Source organism: Macrobrachium rosenbergii, chromosome 21 (assembly GCF_040412425.1).
Source record: "Macrobrachium rosenbergii isolate ZJJX-2024 chromosome 21, ASM4041242v1, whole genome shotgun sequence".
Classification (NCBI taxonomy): Eukaryota; Metazoa; Arthropoda; class Malacostraca; order Decapoda; family Palaemonidae; genus Macrobrachium; species Macrobrachium rosenbergii.
The window spans coordinates 42,718,085-42,736,772 of record NC_089761.1 but is presented as its reverse complement, the minus strand read 5'-3'; positions in this window follow the sequence as shown (position 1 = coordinate 42,736,772).

Genomic DNA, 18,688 nt, shown 5'->3' with positions numbered 1-18,688 from the left:
TAATTACGTTTATGTATAATTTATTTGCCAAATAATGTTCTAACAAAGTCCCAGTATGGATCATAACCTAGAAAACAAAAAAAAAACTTTCAGTAAACAAGCATGGATAATCAAATGAATGCATAAATCAAAAGATAAATCAGTTCTTGTGATAAAATTATACATTTTATGAACCGTAATTATATGAAAGGTGCTTATCGCACGCTAAATTAATCTAATTTCGAGTAAAGCAGATTCTCATTGCAGATAAAAAAAAATTCTTACTTTTGGGGATTTTTTTTTTTTTAAAGAACCCTTACTACTTCCGTGACAATTCTTGGAACTTACACATGACACGTTAGTCCGTTCGATAATAGTAAAATTTCGTAGCACTTCGATAACTCACTCATGTATTGTAGGTAATAAATAGTCTCTCTCTCTCTCTCTCTCTCTCTCTCTCTCTCTCTCTCTCTCTCTCTCTCCTCTCTCTCTCTCTCTCATAAGTATGCATCTAGAAGTCACGTGTGAAACCATAACACAGTTGCAGGTAGGCTAAGGCCTCAAATTCCATAACTTGTTAAATACACGTCTAGGACTGACTAATAAAAGCAGATGTGAGGATGTTTTCTGTAAATCTGCCATCACTTCTGTTATGAAATATAGCGAGAATTATTACGCCTTTTTATCTCAATACCCTGAACTAGGGACCGTCGGCTGATCGGTCTGTTAGTGAGGGAATGAACTTGCCCAGTAGAAGTACACCCGAAATCCTGGACCTCATGGAAGACCTACTTATTTTGTTATCTACTTCGCTGATATTCGAGATTTCATTTCAATATCCCGCCTGTGGGCCAGCATTTAACCTATACACTCTGAAATAGTTTTCTTCTTCTGAGACCCAGCTGTAAAATCTAGGGTTTCCCTTGTGCTTTTCAGGTATCTTACCACAACCCACATTCTTGTATTTCTTCTAGATGTGGCCTCTGTGATTGCTTTACCATCAAGATAGGCATAAAAAACTCATGGACACTGAATCATCCTTACAAGATGTTATAATTTTTTTATTTATTTATTTATTTATTATTATTTTTTTTTTTTTTTGCAAACTTTACCTAGGACACTTTTCTTTGATTTTGTTCTTGTCTGCCATATTCGATGAATCAGGCTCCAGTCTTTAATTATTCCACTCTTTGGCAGAGTCAGAAAAACTAGAAAGTGAGAAATACGAAAAGAACGGCTCTTGAAAGCTAGAACTATGATAACAGTAGATCTAGAAAATGAAATATGTGGAAAAAAGCGTTCCAGTAAGGGCAGTTGTTATAAAAAGTGAAATATGTAAAAACAAGTGTTTCTAGAAGGTGATGATTGTGAGGAGAGTGGTTCTAGATGGTAACAGCTATAAGGAGAGGAGTTCTGCCTCTATCCACTAGGGGGATCACAGCATGAGTGACCCTACTAAGGCAGAGGTTAGGGAGCACGGATGGGAAATGCCTTAATTAGCCTTTGTGGCAGTCTGCTGGGCAAGAAGCCAATGTACGAAGACAGCGCTTGCGATTCTTAGAAACCATTGCCACAGAAAGGGAAGGGAGAGAGAGAGAGAGAGAGAGAGAGAGAGAGAGAGAGAGAGATAGAGAGAATGTTAAGGCAAGATTATATCATATACACACATATATCATTCAACACATTCACACATAACCACACATACTTACACACGCACACACACGCACACACATTCACATATATACGTGTGTGTATATACATACATATGGGTATAAATATATATATATATATATATATATATATATATATATATATATATATATATATATATATTATTATATTTATATATATATATATATATATATATATATATTCATATATATATATATATATATATATATATATATATTATGTATAATGATACCTGTGGTCCCTAGTTCACAGACAATATTTTGCAGAGAACAACGGCAAGGAATAGCCGGCATTTATAAAAACCCTTTCACAAAAAGGAAATGAGAATTTAATGAAAATATAAACAAATTATTGAAAACAAAAAAGTCATATAGAGAAATCTATAGTTAGATATCAACTTATTTAAAAAAAGAAAAAGAAAAATCAGTATTCTCAACATCAAATCAGACGTAATTAATAAGCTGGGTCCACCACATTTGAAGGTCAGTGTTTTGATTGGTAGGAAATGGCTTAATTATGCTCAGTTATCAAAAGCCTAATGACAAATTCAGCCCCTAATTGCATTTTTTCCATTACCGAGAGTTTTTAATTGGTGGATATTTTTTTTATTTTAAATGTTATTCCTTATTTATTGTGGGTTATCATTATTCTTTGCGGTCATACACACACACACACACACACACACATATATATATATATATATATATATATATATATATATATATATATATATATATATATATATATATGTATATATACAGTATATATATGCATGAATATATGCATGTATATGTATATATATACATATATATATATATATATATATATATATATATATATATATATATATATATATATATATATGTATATATGTATATATACTGTATAAATATATGTTATATACATATATATATGATTATACTGATATCCTTGATACTCTCTCTCTCACTCTCTCTCTCTCTCTCTCTCTCTCTCTCTCTCTCTCTCTCTCTCTCTCTCTCTCTCTCTCTCTCTCTCTCATAAGGTACGTTCAAGAAAGACCGTAAGGGGTTCGACAAGCTGCTGGTGAGCCTTCCGTGAAAACGCATCAAGCTTCTTATACAATGGAAGTTTTCCTATCAGGGGTCCATCTCCCTTGCCTATCAACAAATTAGTTGACCGGCTACTTTGATATATAGACCTGGCGTCACAAGCCTTTTACACGGATGCTTTCAGCAGTCACACAGAGAAAGGTCAGTACATATCGACCTGACCGGAATCATGCACTGCGTAGCTAATGGCTTCCAGGTATCGCGTTTGGAACTTTGCGTCTTGACGCCAGCTTTCGTTATTCGTTCCTGTGGGCTCTGTCGCTCTGGTCTTTGTTAGCACTGAGTCTGGGGATTTTTTTTTCCTTATTTATGTATATATAATCATATGTATATATGTGTGTGTTATATATATATATATATATATATATATATATATATATATATATATATATATATATATATATATATATATATATATATATATATATATATATATATATATATATATATATATATATTTATATATATATATATATATATATATATATATATAACAGAAGAATGGCATGTACAGAATATTTCATAACTGTCTGAAGTACATTATCTTTTGTGTGAGTCTTGTGCGATTTTTTAATGCATATGTATATTTTTACATGTATTGATTATGAGATATAAGCCTTGAAAATTGGAATATTTATATTATACATATATATTTTTTATATATATATGCGATTTTTAATGCATATGTATATATATGATTATATATATATATGAAATTGGTATATATATATATATATATATGTATATATATATATATATAAATTATATATATATATATATAGCAAATACTAAGTCACTAATGTAGTTTAATATTCACTTCACTATACAACTGGAAAAACGCTCATCCAAGAGGAATTATAATTGATAAGGGCTTCGTCAACAGTTGGATTCGAACCCCTGCCTGGTTTTAGAAACAGCTATGTACAGCGACTTTGACAACTGAGCCATCAAAAGAGGTATTGAAAACTAAAAACTAGAAGGGTATAGCTGCCAATGAACTTCTTTACGATAACTCTGACAAAAATATACTTTTAAGAGATATGAAACATAAAAGAAATATAGAATTCCACATTTCAAAGATAAATCTTGAGTTGAGTTGGCTATATTCACCTTATCCTTGTTAGTTTTCTGTAAGAAAAAACTGTTGTGCCGGCTTTGTCCGTCCGTCCGCACTTTTGCTGTCCGCCCTCAGATCTTAAAAACTGCTGAGGCTAGAGGGCTGAAAATTGGTATGTTGATCATCCACCCTTCAATCATAAAACATACCAAACTGCAGCCCTCTAGTCTCAGTATTTTTTATTTCATTTAAGGTTAAATTTAGCCATAATCATACGTCTGGCAACGATATAAGGACAGGCCACCACCGGGCCGTGGTTAAAGTTTCATGGGCCGCGGCTCAAAAAGCATAATACAGAAACAACAGAAAGAGAAATCTATTTTCGGTGGCCTTGATTATACGCTGTAGCAGCTGTACAGAAAACTCGATTGCGCCGAAGAAACTTCGGCTCATTTTTTACTTGTTTCATATAACGGTGCCTTTGTCCAACCTAAGCCTAGATCAAAGCAATTCCGAAAAAAGCATCGGAGCTGACTGTCAAAAGAAGAGAACTTTAGGATCTGGAGAAAGCTTAGGATGAGAGGCCGTTCCATCTCTCGAAAGTTTAAGGAAAAGCAGTCATCAACTGAACACCAAATGGATTCCTACTCTCCCACAGAATAAGTGTGAGAAGTGGTGTTCTGGCAGGTGTTACGTAGCTTCCAGGAGAAGAATGAACTTTTTCATCACAGTTTAAAGGAGCAGAGGCTGGCATATGGCCTCTTAAAAAGTTATGTCATCCCAATGGAATGAATGAATGTCAATCACTCCAGTTCAGGAATTATGGATGAGAACACCCCATCCATATATATATATATATATATATATATATATATATATATATATATATATATATATATATATATATATATATATATATATATATATATATATAAGCATATATCTTTTTTTATTTTATATATATACATACATACACACACACACACACACACACACATATATATATATATATATATATATATATATATATATATATATATATATATATATATATATATATATTTATATATATATATATATATATGTGTGTATATTATATATATATATATATATATATATATATATATATATATATATATATATATATATATATATATATATATATATATATACAATGCAACGATCGTTTAGCAATTCCTAAATAACCCTGAATCCCTTAATTAGAAGTGTGCACACACTCAAGCGATTTGTTGCGCAAGCCATCCTTATGGAAGGAAGTCAGAGGTCCAGCGCCGAAAGGAGGAGAAAGCTAATCCCAGTGACCTTGAAACCGAAAAGCGTGATTTCGTATTCCTGTCGCTGCTGACCTGCCTGGGCAGCGACAACAATGAGGACCTCCTAAGCGAAGCTGATTCACCGACTGATAAGGAATTATTTGTCGTTGCAGCCGAGTGGGAGGTGGAAATGGCCAGAGCTATAAACTATTAACTATTATTATTATTATTATTATTATTATTATTATTATTATTATTATTATTATTGTTGTTGTTGTTGTTGTTGTTGAAGAGAATGGCAGCATCAGTGGAATTTATTATTATTATTATTATTATTATTATTATTATTATTATTATTATTATTATTATTATTATTATTATTATTATTATTATTATTATTATTATTATTGCTGTTGTTGTTGTTACTGTTGTTGTTGTTGTTGTTGTTAAAGAGAATGGCAGCATCATTGAAAGTGATTTTATTATTATTATTATTATTATTATTATTATTATTATTATTATTATTATTATTATTATTCAGAAGATGAACCCTATTCATATGGAACAAGCCCACCGTAGGGGTCACTGACTTGAAATTCAAGCTTCCAAAGAATACGGTGCTCATTAGGAAGTAACAGAAATTAAAGGGAAATGTAAATGAATAAATTAATGAATTAATAAATAGATAAAAATGCATTAAAATGCAAGGAGAATAGCATCAGGGTAGTTATGCATTGCACCTTTGCTTGAACTGCAATTCCAATTAGATGTCTTCAGAGTCGTGGAGAACTTTTATCCCAACTATTTCCTGGCTCCAAAAATAACCAGTTATTGACGGGAAGATGCAATGCATGACCCTAAAACGATTCCGCCCTTGTACTTTTAATAATTCGTTTACATTTCTATCTATTTGTTTGTTATTTATTCATTTATCTTTGGTTTATAGTCATTTATCTCTTCTTTCTTTACTTTCTATCATCTTCTGTTTTTCATTTCAGATGGGCACCATATTCTTTGGAAGTTTGAATTTCAAGTCAGTGTCCCCTGTAAGCCTGTTCTTTATGAATAGAGTTCATCTTCTAAATAATAATAATAGATAATAATAATCACTTTACTCCCAGGTATTTCTGTAAACAAGTTTTTGATCAATCAAGCAGAGCAAATGCACTGTATGGACCGTTGTTTGCATTGACATTTTTTTTATAACATCGGGCCCCTGCCATATTAATGGTAAATTAAACTACGAGCATGATTATAAAAAAATTTTCCAACGTTTTTCATAAAAAAAAAAGCCATGACAGCAGTCTAGGTCCTAAGAGGAAGGAGCAATCACTAAAGCACTGGTCGGGAAGGAGTGAATGAGTGACTGGAATAAATGATTATCAAATTTTCAATCATCAGCGTCTTCGTGCTGAGAGGCCTGTAAGTGGAGACAGAAATTCAGAAATGATAAAGAGGCCTGGTATAGACCGTTGGTCCTAGACCTCTGCTGTCACAGAGGCCTTGAGACAGTACAGCTACTGTTAAACAATTATTACGGTAAACTGCAAAGAAGAGACATTAGCAAAACAAGGGTGACCTTAAAACGGAGCGAAAACGTGTTTACACTGAAAATAGACTAAGTGTTTTAGATTCAGCTGGCATATACCAGCAAGGGCGCTTGCCTAAAGACTGCGAGTAAGGGTGGTAAAGTTCTGAAGTGTCCAAGAGGACTGGTGTGAACCTCTGTGCTCTGAGACACCTCTAAGAGCTGAGTCACAGAGAAACAGTAAAGTTCTGAAGTGTCCAAGAGGACTGATGTGAACCCCTGTGCTCTGAGACACCTCTAAGAGCTGAGTCACCGAGAAACAGTAAAGTTCTGAAGTGTCCAAGAGGACTGGTGTGAACCTCTGTGCTCTGAGACACCTCTAAGAGCTGAGTCACAGAGAAACAGTAAAGTTCTGAAGTGTCCAAGAGGACTGGAGTGAAGTTGTGCTCTGAGACACCTCTAAGAGCTGAGTCACAGAGAAACAGTAAACAGTATCCAAGAGGACTGGTGTGAACCTCTGTGCTCTGAGACACCTCTAAGAGCTGAGTCACCGAGAAACAAGTTCTGAAGTGTCCAAGAGGACTGGTGTGAACCTCTGTGCTTCTAAGAGCTGAGTCACAGAGAAACAGTAAAGTTCTGAAGTGTCCAAGAGGACTGGTGTGAACCTCTGTGCTCTGAGACACCTCTAAGAGCTGAGTCACAGAGAAACAGTAAAGTTCTGAAGTGTCCAAGAGGACTGGAGTGAACCCCTGTGCTCTGAGACACCTCTAAGAGCTGAGTCACAGAGAAACAGTAAAGTTCTGAAGTATCCAAGAGGACTGGTGTGAACCTCTGTGCTCTGAGACACCTCTAAGAGCTGAGTCACAGAGAAACAGTAAAGTTCTGAAGCGTCCAAAAGGACTGGTGTGAACCTCTGTGCTCTGAGACACCTCTAAGAGCTGAGTCACAGAGAAACAGTAAAGTTCTGAAGTGTCCAAGAGGACTGGTGTGAACCTCTGTGCTCTGAGACACTGCTAAGAGCTGAGTCACCGAGAAACAGTAAAGTTCTGAAGTGTCCAAGAGGACTGGTGTGAACCTCTGTGCTCTGAGACACCTCTAAGAGCTGAGTCAACGAGAATTAGTATAAGTTTGGCTTTCTCGAAATGGAAAGTGAAAGAACTTCCTGAGACCTCAAGAGATTTTACTCTATGCAAGGAGAAATAAGGTCTTCATAAAGCAGACGCCACTGATCTCTGAAATAGTATAAGCAGATAAGCAGATCTGATCAGGTTACAACGCACTTTCATTATTCAGAACTGTTTACTTGGATGTGAATACTGAATTTCGCTGTTGTTGAACATTCGGGGCCAGTTTGAGAGGGAAGTTTGTTTCTTTTTTTTTAACCAGTCCTTGCAGATTTGGTAATGGCTTAAGCAATATGGAAACGAGAATAAGTATCATTGAAAGACAGAAAAAACCGACCAATATATTAGAGAGAGAGAGAGAGAGAGAGAGAGAGAGAGAGAGAGAGAGAGAGAGAGAGAGAGAGAGAGAGAGAGGCCTGTTAATGCTGCAATCATGCAGTTGACAAATCGCAGGTATAACCAATTTGTAAAGTACCTGAGACCAATATTTTATTCTTGCGCATAAAATGGCATGAGCTGAACATCAGTCCCCTCTATAAATTTACCATAAATCACCTCAATTTTCGACTCAATATCCTACAACGAGACTCTTCTTCTCAACCTTTCCTGCGCTCCCATCAACGAAGGTTTTCATTTAAATTCCTGTTCTTGTCCCTGAACCATGTGAAATCATACAACGCACTCGCTAAAGCAACATACGTAGTAACTGTGTCTCTATAAGAATTCCACACCAATCTTTAGATCCATATTTGACCGCCATTGTCCTTTCATTTCCTATTCTATCGGGCGTTTTAGAATGCTCAAATAATTCACTTTGAAATCGTATATTTCTTTTCTTATATTCATATTACAGAACTATATTTCATTTCCATAAAGGCATAATGTCATTACAATTTCATATATTAAGACTGGACCCTTCTTTCATTTCTTCAAAGATTCTGCTTCTGTTTGAGGTTTCTCTGTTCTTTGATTCATGTCTTGAATAAATTTACCTTTGTGTTTAACAGTAATTCCTGGATACGAGTATATATACTAGTTAACCACTTCCTATTCGTATTTGAGACCTATACTTAGGTTCTACAAAGGCAAAACACCATTACAGTTTCAGATATTCTTTTTTTTTTTTCGAAGCTTCTACTTCCTCCTTTCGTACTTTCTCTGTTCATTGAATCATATCCTAAATAATTTAACCATCTTGTTTAATACTAATTTCTAGATATCTATATCAGATGACCACTGCCATTCATCTTGCATGTCTTTGTCATTTTGTTTTTAGAAAACTATTCTACCAAACTCTCTCACCAGTAACGGTAATTTCTCGCTACTATACCTAAGACAAATTTATCATGAATATGGAAATGTCTATGACAGCGAACGTGTGTTTTTTTTTTCCTGCATGTACTTGCCATCTGTATTTAGCTAAGAGCATATGTACATGTAAGCAAATATTTATTTAGCTAAATGTACATGGAGTCAATGAGAGAGAGAGAGAATCTTTGTACAAGTAAGCAAATATTTATTTATCTAAATATAGAGTCAATAAGAGAGAGAGAGAGAGAGAGAGTATCTTTGTACAAGTAAGCAAATATTTATTTATCTAAATATAGAGTCAATAAGAGAGAGAGAGAGAGAGAGAGAGAGTATCTTTGTACAAGTAAGCAAATATTTATTTATCTAAATATAGATTAAATGAGAGAGAGAGAGAGAGAGAGAGAGAGAGAGAGAGAGAGAGAGAGAGAGAGAGAGTATCTTTGTACAAGTAAGCAAATATTTATTTATCTAAATATAGATTAAATGAGAGAGAGAGAGAGAGAGAGAGAGAGAGAGAGAGTATCTTTGTACAAGTAAGCAAATATTTATTTATCTAAATATAGAGTCAGTGAGAGAGAGAGAGAGAGAGAGAGAGAGAGAGAGAGTAAGCAAATATTCATTTAGATAGAGTCAATGAAAGAGAAGAGAGAGAGAGAGAGAGAGAGAGAGAGAGAGAAGGAGAGAGCCATAAATGAAGGCCTTTGCCGGTCAAGTAATGACACAAGATAAGACGCTCTTGATAAGCACAATATTCAACAAATTTTAATGATAAACAAAAAAAAAAAAATGTTTTTACAACGAAAATAAAAGTAATCAACGAAGGGTTACGTTGGGAGACTGATCCCTAAAAAAAAAAAAAAATAAAAGAATGGAAGTCTTTAAACCCTGCACCTTCAGTAAATTGGAGAATCATCAAGAGCCTCCCGAGCTTCCTCAGTTGCAGAAAAAAAAAAAAAGGAGAAAAAGGGTAGAAAAAAGAAGAAAAAGATCCTCACTGAGAAGAAGGGTGGAGGTCTTGGACCTTAAAGACATCAGGTGAACTGTCTGTTTGATAGAGGACACCCGGACGTCATTGGATCTTATAAAATCGATTGGCGGCAGTCGAAAACAGACCTTAAGTACCCTCGCGATAAAACGCAGACTGCGAAACCGTCGGCGGGGATGGCGTGTCTATTTTTCACATTCCCGGCGTCAGCGTGGCATGACTACCGCCTTCATTTGTATGATATACATTGTAACATTCGTAGAAACTCATTAAGGCTGCAAAGGCTTAAGCTCGCTTCGCAAGGTAGCAGGGACTTTGGTCCTTAAAACACAAGGGCGTACGGTCGCAAAGGGAGAGTCAGTTGAAGCCCGATGCTTACACCGGCAGCGGAGGAAGTCTGCGGTTAACAATTGTAGAAACCCGCTCTCCAATCAGCGATGCATCCCCGAACCCCCCGGCGCAATTATCAAAATTAGTTTCGTTTCTGCCTTATTCCCTCATTTGTTTCTTTAAAAGCCTGCTTGGCTGCTCGGGAACACAATAGCCAATTTCGGGTGCTCTTTCTATCCTATTCCTCTGAACCACACCATACACTCGCACACACACACACCTCCTCCTCCTCCTCCCCCTCCTCCTCCTCCTCCTCCCCCTCCTCCTCATCCTCCTCCTCCCTATTTATCCAGTTGCTTCGATGGCAGCCGCTGATTGGCTGCAAGATCTACCGAAAGCAAAGGGAAGAAAGATGCCATGCAATAATGTAACGCGAATTCCTAAACAGATCTTGAGGGGGTAAGACATGATTTATGGGCCATCGCTTCTAATCGCCGATTGGCTGACGAGAAAGAGCCCGGCGATCCCCATTGGTGCGAAAACAAGGCTGCAGCAAAAAATATGAACTAGTACCCAGGCTCCTGTTGTATCATTGGCCATCTCGGAATGATAAATAAAGACAAAAAATGCAGCCATTTGAGGAGTAAAATGATGTCTCTTTGACTGATGAGCTGCGGTCAGTCGGTCGTGACAGACGGAATGAGAAGGTCGGGAAAAAAATATGAAAAAATATTTTAATGGGGCGCGCAAATTATCCAGGAATATCCTCCAATTTTTTTCTTCTTCTTCTTCTTCGGAAAACTAGGGGCTATAGCAAAAGGGTGGAGTCTAATTTTGGATTTTATAATGGTGTAAAGCCACCTTTTGATGTTCATACGAGAAAAATAGATCTCAGGTCAGATAGTCCATTTTCTTTAGATTTACCTTTTAGAGAAATCGGCATTTTTTTTTAAATGGAATTACAATTAAGATTTAGAGCAATATGAACGATTGCATGCACTTTCAGTATGCATGACATCTTTAAAAGCAACATCTGAGTGAATAGATAAACCAAAGCAAGCATCACATTTCGTAATAGTAGTACAAAATGGTATGGATCTTCTTGTTTAATTTCTAACTGTATGGAACAATTCATGCATCATCAGATGATACGGTTTAAGCTATGAACTGTGTAAAAATTATTAAAAGAATTTTCGAATCACTAGCCCATTAAGTGCGACCTTAAGCACTTGTTCTCTCCAGCAGATAAAATGAAGTTGAGCCTTCATTTGGAATGGAACTTGTGTGGATCATCAATGCATAATTATTATTCTCGATAGTAATAAAACAGAATGCCCTTACTTGGAATTTTTTATGAATCTGATAGCTGTATGTATTTGTTTGATGAACGGGGTGATGTAATACGTTCATACATTCAATGTTTACTTTAGAAAATAAGGAATCAAGACTGATGACTTTGATATGAATGAGAAGCATAATTAAGTCTTGTGTAGAATGACTTTGAGTCACCAAATGAGATTAACATATAAACAGGATTACAAGGATGATACTGATAAAAGATCTGACTCTGCATTCAACTCCTGCATTACGTCATCTTTTTCGAACCTCAAGTAAACATTTTGAAGTTGATATTTAAAGAAAAAAGACATCAAGTTATTCCAGAAATCATTTGCCAAAGCCTGAACTTTACAATACAGACTGCAAGAACTCAATCTTTCTCTGACATATCTACCCGATGCTTCGAGTTGCAAAATTATCCAGCAATATAAATACACCTACGAGCTTCAGGTAAAACATTATCTAAATGGGATATCTTATGACAAACGAACAGGCGAGTGAATACGTAATACCCGTCCTACTTCGCTGGCGGAGGGAATTAAATAATGATGTATTCACTATTTCTAGACAAGTACGTTTCCGAAGGTAAAATTTACTTAAATATTTTATTTTCTGAGATTCACTCATTGATGTTCTGTCAAGATTAGTTCCTTCTCATATTTATCATAACAGTACTGAAATTCAATATAGATTCTAACAACAGAATTAGAGTTTCATCCTAAATAGTGATAAACATAATGCGTCCATGTTGATTAGGCTTCCGTGTCTGCATGAGAAGCTCGTGGGACAAAAAAGGAGAAATTATAAAGCAAGAGCCCGTGCTGGCATGAGACTACCTTAGTCTATACAATATAACGTGGGGGCATTATATGTGGAATTCATGAAATATCAGCTTATATAAGTTAGAATGGCGAAAAGTGCAATGTAAAAATATTTTCAACTTCATACCTATACATTTTAGTGAACATTCATTATATGAACAGTCATCATCGCCTGGAGAAAATGAAAGATCCCTAGTGATATAAAACCACGAATATAAGTAAAGTCTCTCGCCATTAATCAGAGCGCGTCCGATGAAAATTAAAGGCGATATATCACAAATAAGCATTAATTTGTCAATACCCCGCGGGAAACTGCGAGAGGAATGAAGACAGATAGCCCTATTCATTACCCCGTGCGTGACACTATAACAGCGTCTGCATTCGCGCTGTTAGCAATTGAGCAGTTCATCAAAATAAAATGAAGTTACGTGGCATAGATCGAGCGACGCTTGGCAGCCATTTCAAGGATCTCCTGCTGTTATTCTTTTCATTTGTTAAGGTAAACTTTAAGTAGAGAAATAACATTCAAAATTGTGCGTTAGTAATGTATGGGAGTCTAGACCTTGATGCGTTTGGTTCTCGAAAGTTCCCAGCTCAGCGGAATAATTTTTATTTCACACATTTTCATTACATGACATGAACACAATGATGGATTTTATTTTGCTTTACATCTTAACAAAAGTTTTATTTTGCTAGTGATCACCGTATTTTCGCTTAGTCCCTTGATTATTGTGTTAATGACATTGATATTTATATCTTTCTATTTGGGGCCGTTAAATGAATGAATGTAATATAGGCTTTCAAAAACTTGCCACGATGTCTGTCCTTAAAGATGAACGATTCAAAACCTATATTCTAAGAGAAAAACATCAATGATTATGCTGAATACAACAAAAATGGCAGTCAATTTGCCTTCATTTCTTTAACGAGTCCATGGTTGCCATTTTTTCATTATGGCACCATAGCACAGTGTATATTATTATTATTATTATTATTATTATTATTATTATTATTATTATTATTATTATTATTATTGTGGAGAAACAAACTCACAGTTATGTATATGTACATATATTTAAAGATAAAACTGTACAGATTCCCGAAAGCTGTCTGTACAGTTTTATCTTTAAATACATGTACATATACATAACTGTGGATTTGTTTCTCCATTTTAAGAATCATGTATTTTGTTATTATTAGTATTTTTTCAGTTATTATTATCATTATTATTATTATTATTATTATTATTATTATTATTATTATTATTATTATTATGGTAATAATGATTGGTATTGTCATGGACTGAACAAAAGGCCAGTAAATCCCATAAAGAAAACCAGTTTTGAAATAATTATATATATATATATATATATATATATATATATATATATATATATATATATGTATGTATGTATGTATGTATGTATGTATGTATGTATTATGTATGTATGTATGTATGTCTATGCAAACGTATGTATGTAAAACAAATACCAATGAAAAAGACCATGCATTTCAAGCAACGAGTTACAACAAGTTCTGAAAGCTAATGCAGTCAGTTTGGAGAAGTAAGATTGCATTATCTGATGTGGCTGCATTACTGAGAGGCCTCACTTTTCCACAAAATAAATCAATTTCTAACCGATTGGCCTTTGAAGGGTATTCAAAAACTCAACTACGCCAGACAGGCAAAACTCGCTGTTGATATGATACTTAATAAGAGTAAGGTGATTTACACCACGTAAGCAGTATTCACCAGGTCATTTGTAAATCACTGGGCAGTTGATTTCCTAGGAACCTGTTCTGAATTATTCCTGATGTTAACAGTATGTGATTAATGTAGATCTGCTGGTTGCAGTCTGTGTAATCTCACCAAGAGCTTCTGCATGAGGAGGCAGATATGTGGCTTAAAAAACTCAACCTAGAACCACATTTCTGATTGTTCTTTGTTGTCGAAGGTTCTTATGAAATGAAGAAAAACAATTGTTACTGCCTTCCTTCTTCCTGCATTTAATTTCCAGCTTATAAATATTCATTTTCAATTCATTCTGTCATAAAACTTTAAGACTTGACTGGCTTAAATCCTGTCGTGAAGCTCTGATTGTTATCTCTTGCCAATTTCACAAATATTTTTGTGAACTGAGCAGGAAAGTACGTAAGTTCCTTTTTATTAATGATTTCAAAATTTCATTTTAAGTCTGTGATCGAGTTATGCTTTATGTGTGTGTCTGTTATTATAATTATTATTATTTTTGCAACATCTTGCCATTTCTTTGAACTGTCAAGCCAGGTAGCATAAGGTAAAAATAATGTCACGATTAGTTCCCTTTCCACTTACAGTGCATCCTACTATAAACAAGTAAAAAATGCGTCGAAGAAACTTCGGCGCAATCGAGTTTTCTGTACAGATTGTAATCAAGGCCACCGAAAATAAATCTATCTTTCGGTGGTCTCTGTATAATGCTGGATGAGCCGCGGCCCATGAACATCTCAGCTGGCCGTGGTGGCCTGTGTTGCTGCGTTGCCAGAAGCGCGATCATGGCTAACTTTAACCTTAAATAAAAACAAAAACTACTGAGACTGGAGGACTGTAATTTGATATGTTTGATGATTGTGGGGTGGATACTCAACATACCAATTTGCAGCCCTCTAACCTCAGTAGTTTTTAAGATCTGAGAGCCGACAGAAAAAGTGCGGACAGAAAAAGTGCCGACAGAAAAATTGCGGACAGAAAAAAGTGCGGACAGAAAAAGTGCGGACGAACAGACAAAACCATCTCAATAGTTTTCTTTTACAGAAAACTAAAAATTGACGACAATATAGGAGAAGGTCGAGATGGCAGGCATTACCCGTACAATGGGAATATTACTTACCAAACCTGCATGCTTATAGTTCCCTGTTTCATTGGTTAACAGAGATTGGTATAATGAGAGAGAGAGAGAGAGAGAGAGAGAGAGAGAGAGAGAGAGAGAGAGAGAGAGAGAGAGAGAGAGAGTTACTGGGTGAGGGAGTATGACATAAAAAAATAAAAACCAAAGTGTACAACAAAGTGTTTTAGTGAATATGGTAAACCAATTGGTGTGACAGACAGAGAGAGAGAGAGAGAGAGAGAGAGAGAGAGAGAGAGAGAGAGATTAAGCAAAATAATAAAAAAATATATATACACATTATACATACAGCATATAATATATATATATATATATATATATATATATATATATATATATATATATATATATATATATATATACTATATATATCTAGAGAGAGAGAGAGAGAGGTGAAAACTGACCCGAAATAAAGGGGAAAGAGACGAAAGAAAAACCGCATCCATTCAGAGTGCACCATATGCCCAACAAAATCTACCTTTTAAATTATGACGACCTGTTTAAGAGATTCCCAGTCGCATAAAAGGTATGGCTAACGACTCTCCCCTCCAGCAAGATAAGACCAGGAAAGATATATATACAACCGAAGACACCTTCGTGTCAGAGACAACTATACGCACACATACGCGCATGAATACGCGCGCACGCGCCTGTGCACTCACAACCAACATGTCCGGAATCGAAGCTATAACATTCAATATGTTCGGAATCGAACCTAAAGCGTGATTTGGCAGCTTCGGTTGGGCCTAAGCCCTAAACAGATTATCGCCTGAAATCAATAAACATAATTATCTCCTGATGATTGCGAAATTGTTGTGCCATCTTCTCTCTCTCTCTCTCTCTCTCTCTCTCTCTCTCTCTCTCTCTCTCTTATCTAATCTTGAATAATTTTGATCATTAACTGGTGCATAGATATGCATCACTTGGTGATTAAAAATACTTGGCAATAAAAAGAGAGAGAGCTCGAGAGAAAGAGATTACATCACCAGAATTATTATCTCTTGACGTTGTATAAAATTACCTAACACAAGAGAGAGAGAGAGAGAGAGAGAGAGAGAGAGAGAGAGAGAGGAATTCCTTGTATGCACAGAATTATCCATCTCTTAATGATAGTAAAATTACCCTAAGCATGAGAAGGGGAGAGAGAGAGAGAGAGAGAGAGAGAGAGAGAGAGAGATTGGAATTCCTTGTATGCACAGAATCATTCATCTCTTAATGATAGTAAAATTACCTTAAACATGAGAGAGAGAGAGAGAGAGAGAGAGAGAGAGAGAGAGAGAGAGAGAGAGAGAGAGAGAGAGAGAGACCTTACATGCACAGAATCATTCATCTCTTAATGACAGTAAAATTGCCTTAAACATGAGAGAGAGAGAGAGAGAGAGAGAGAGAGAGAGAGAGAGAGAGAGAGAGAGAGAGAGAGAGAGAGAGAGTAACAAGAAAAAAAAAAGAAAAAAAAAGGAAAAAGGTATATCCCAACTGCTAACTACCCCCATTTCGCATTCAGGACCCAAATTATCTAATAAGAGAACCAGCCATAAAATTACGGATTTATACTGATATAAATCCCGGAGCGGGATTTTGCCCCTAAGAGAGACGCCAGTGGACTTGTACCAAAGAAACTAATCGTAATAATATCTGTGTCCAAAGGTGGCACGCCTCAGGGGGCACCTACCCCCCGTCGGGAAGGCTGAGCAGGAGGGACCTCGAGAGGAGAAGGAGGTGAGGAACAGGGTTTGGAAGAGGTGGAGGGGTGGAAGAACCTCAGAGGGAGGGGGAGGAGGAAAAGGAGGAGGAGGAGGAAGAAGAAGAAGAAGAGGAGAATCATGAGACGGAGGAGGAAAAGAGACGAGAAAGAGGCTCATCGAGTGAAACAGGAAGAAGAGAAGGAGGAAAAAAGGAGGCGGAAAGGGAAAAAGGAGGAATAAAAGAAGGAGGAAAAAGATAAGGAAGACAATCTGGAAAAGAGGAGAAGGGACGAAGGTCCAGAAGAAGCCAAAGAAGAAAATGAGGGGGAAAATGGACAGAGGATCCTAGGAGGGAGGAGGAACAGGGACTGTTGCTGGTTGGGGTGGATGAGAAGGAGGAGAAGGAGGAGGAGGAGGAGGAGGAGGAGGAGGTGGAACGGAGGAACCAAAGAGGGAGAGGGAGAAGGAAAAGGAGGGAGAGGAGGATGAGGAGGAAGAAGAAGGGGAGAATCATGAGACGGAGGAGGAAGAGAGATAAAAAAGGGGGTGGAGGAGGAGGCGGAGGAGTGGAGGAAGCTCAGAGGGGAAGGGAGGAGGAAAAGATGGTGGAGGAGGAGGAGGAGGAGGAGGAAAGGAGGAGGAGGAGGAAGAAGAAGAACAGGAGAATCATGAGACTGAGGAGGAAAAGAGACGAGAAAGAGGCTCATCGAGTGAAACAGGAAGAAGAGGAGGAGGAAAGAAGGAGGCGGGAAAAGGACATTGATGAAGAGGAAAAGGAGGAAAAAAGATTAATAGGAGAATTTGGAAAAAGAAAGGGAACGAAGGATAGGAAGAAGGGAAAAGAGAAAATGAGAAGGAATAGGGAGGGAGGCGGAAAGGGAAAAGGAGGAGGAGGAAAAGAAGGAATAGAAGAAGGAGGAAAAAGATAAGGAAGAGAATCTGGAAAAGAAGAGGAGGGAAGAAAGTCCAGAAAAAGGCAAAGAAGAAAATGAGGAAGAAAATGGACAGAGGATCTTAGGAAGGAGGAGGAATAGGGACTGTTGGTGGTGGGGGTGGTGGAGGAGGAGGAGGTGGAGTGGAGGAGGAGCCACAGAGGGAGACGGAGGAGGAAAAGGGGGGAGAGGAGGATGGGGAAGAAGAAGAACAGGAGAATCATGAGACTGAGGAGGGAAAGAGATGAGAAAGAGGCTCATCTAGTGAAACAGGAAGAGAAGGAGGAAAAAAGGCGAGCAGAGGAAAATGAGGAAGAGGAAAAGGAGGAAAAAGATAAATAGGAGAATTTGGAAAAGAGAAGGAGGACGAAGTGGCCGAAGAATGGAAAAAGAGAAAGTGAGGAGGAATAGGGAGGGAGGATCTTGGCAAGGAGGAGGAATAGGAAAAGGAGTGTTCGAAGAAAGGTAGGATCTTAGGAAGGAGAAGGAAGGAAGGAAGGAAGGAATAAATGGAGAAAGGAAAAGAATGCGAGGAGCTTCCAAAGAAGGGGGGAAGAAGGGAAGTACAGGTGAAAGAAGAGAGAGAGAGAGAGAGAAAAGGTGGAGAAGAAACGGAATTAAAGAGGAGACGGAAGAAAATAGTAAGGGAGAAGAGA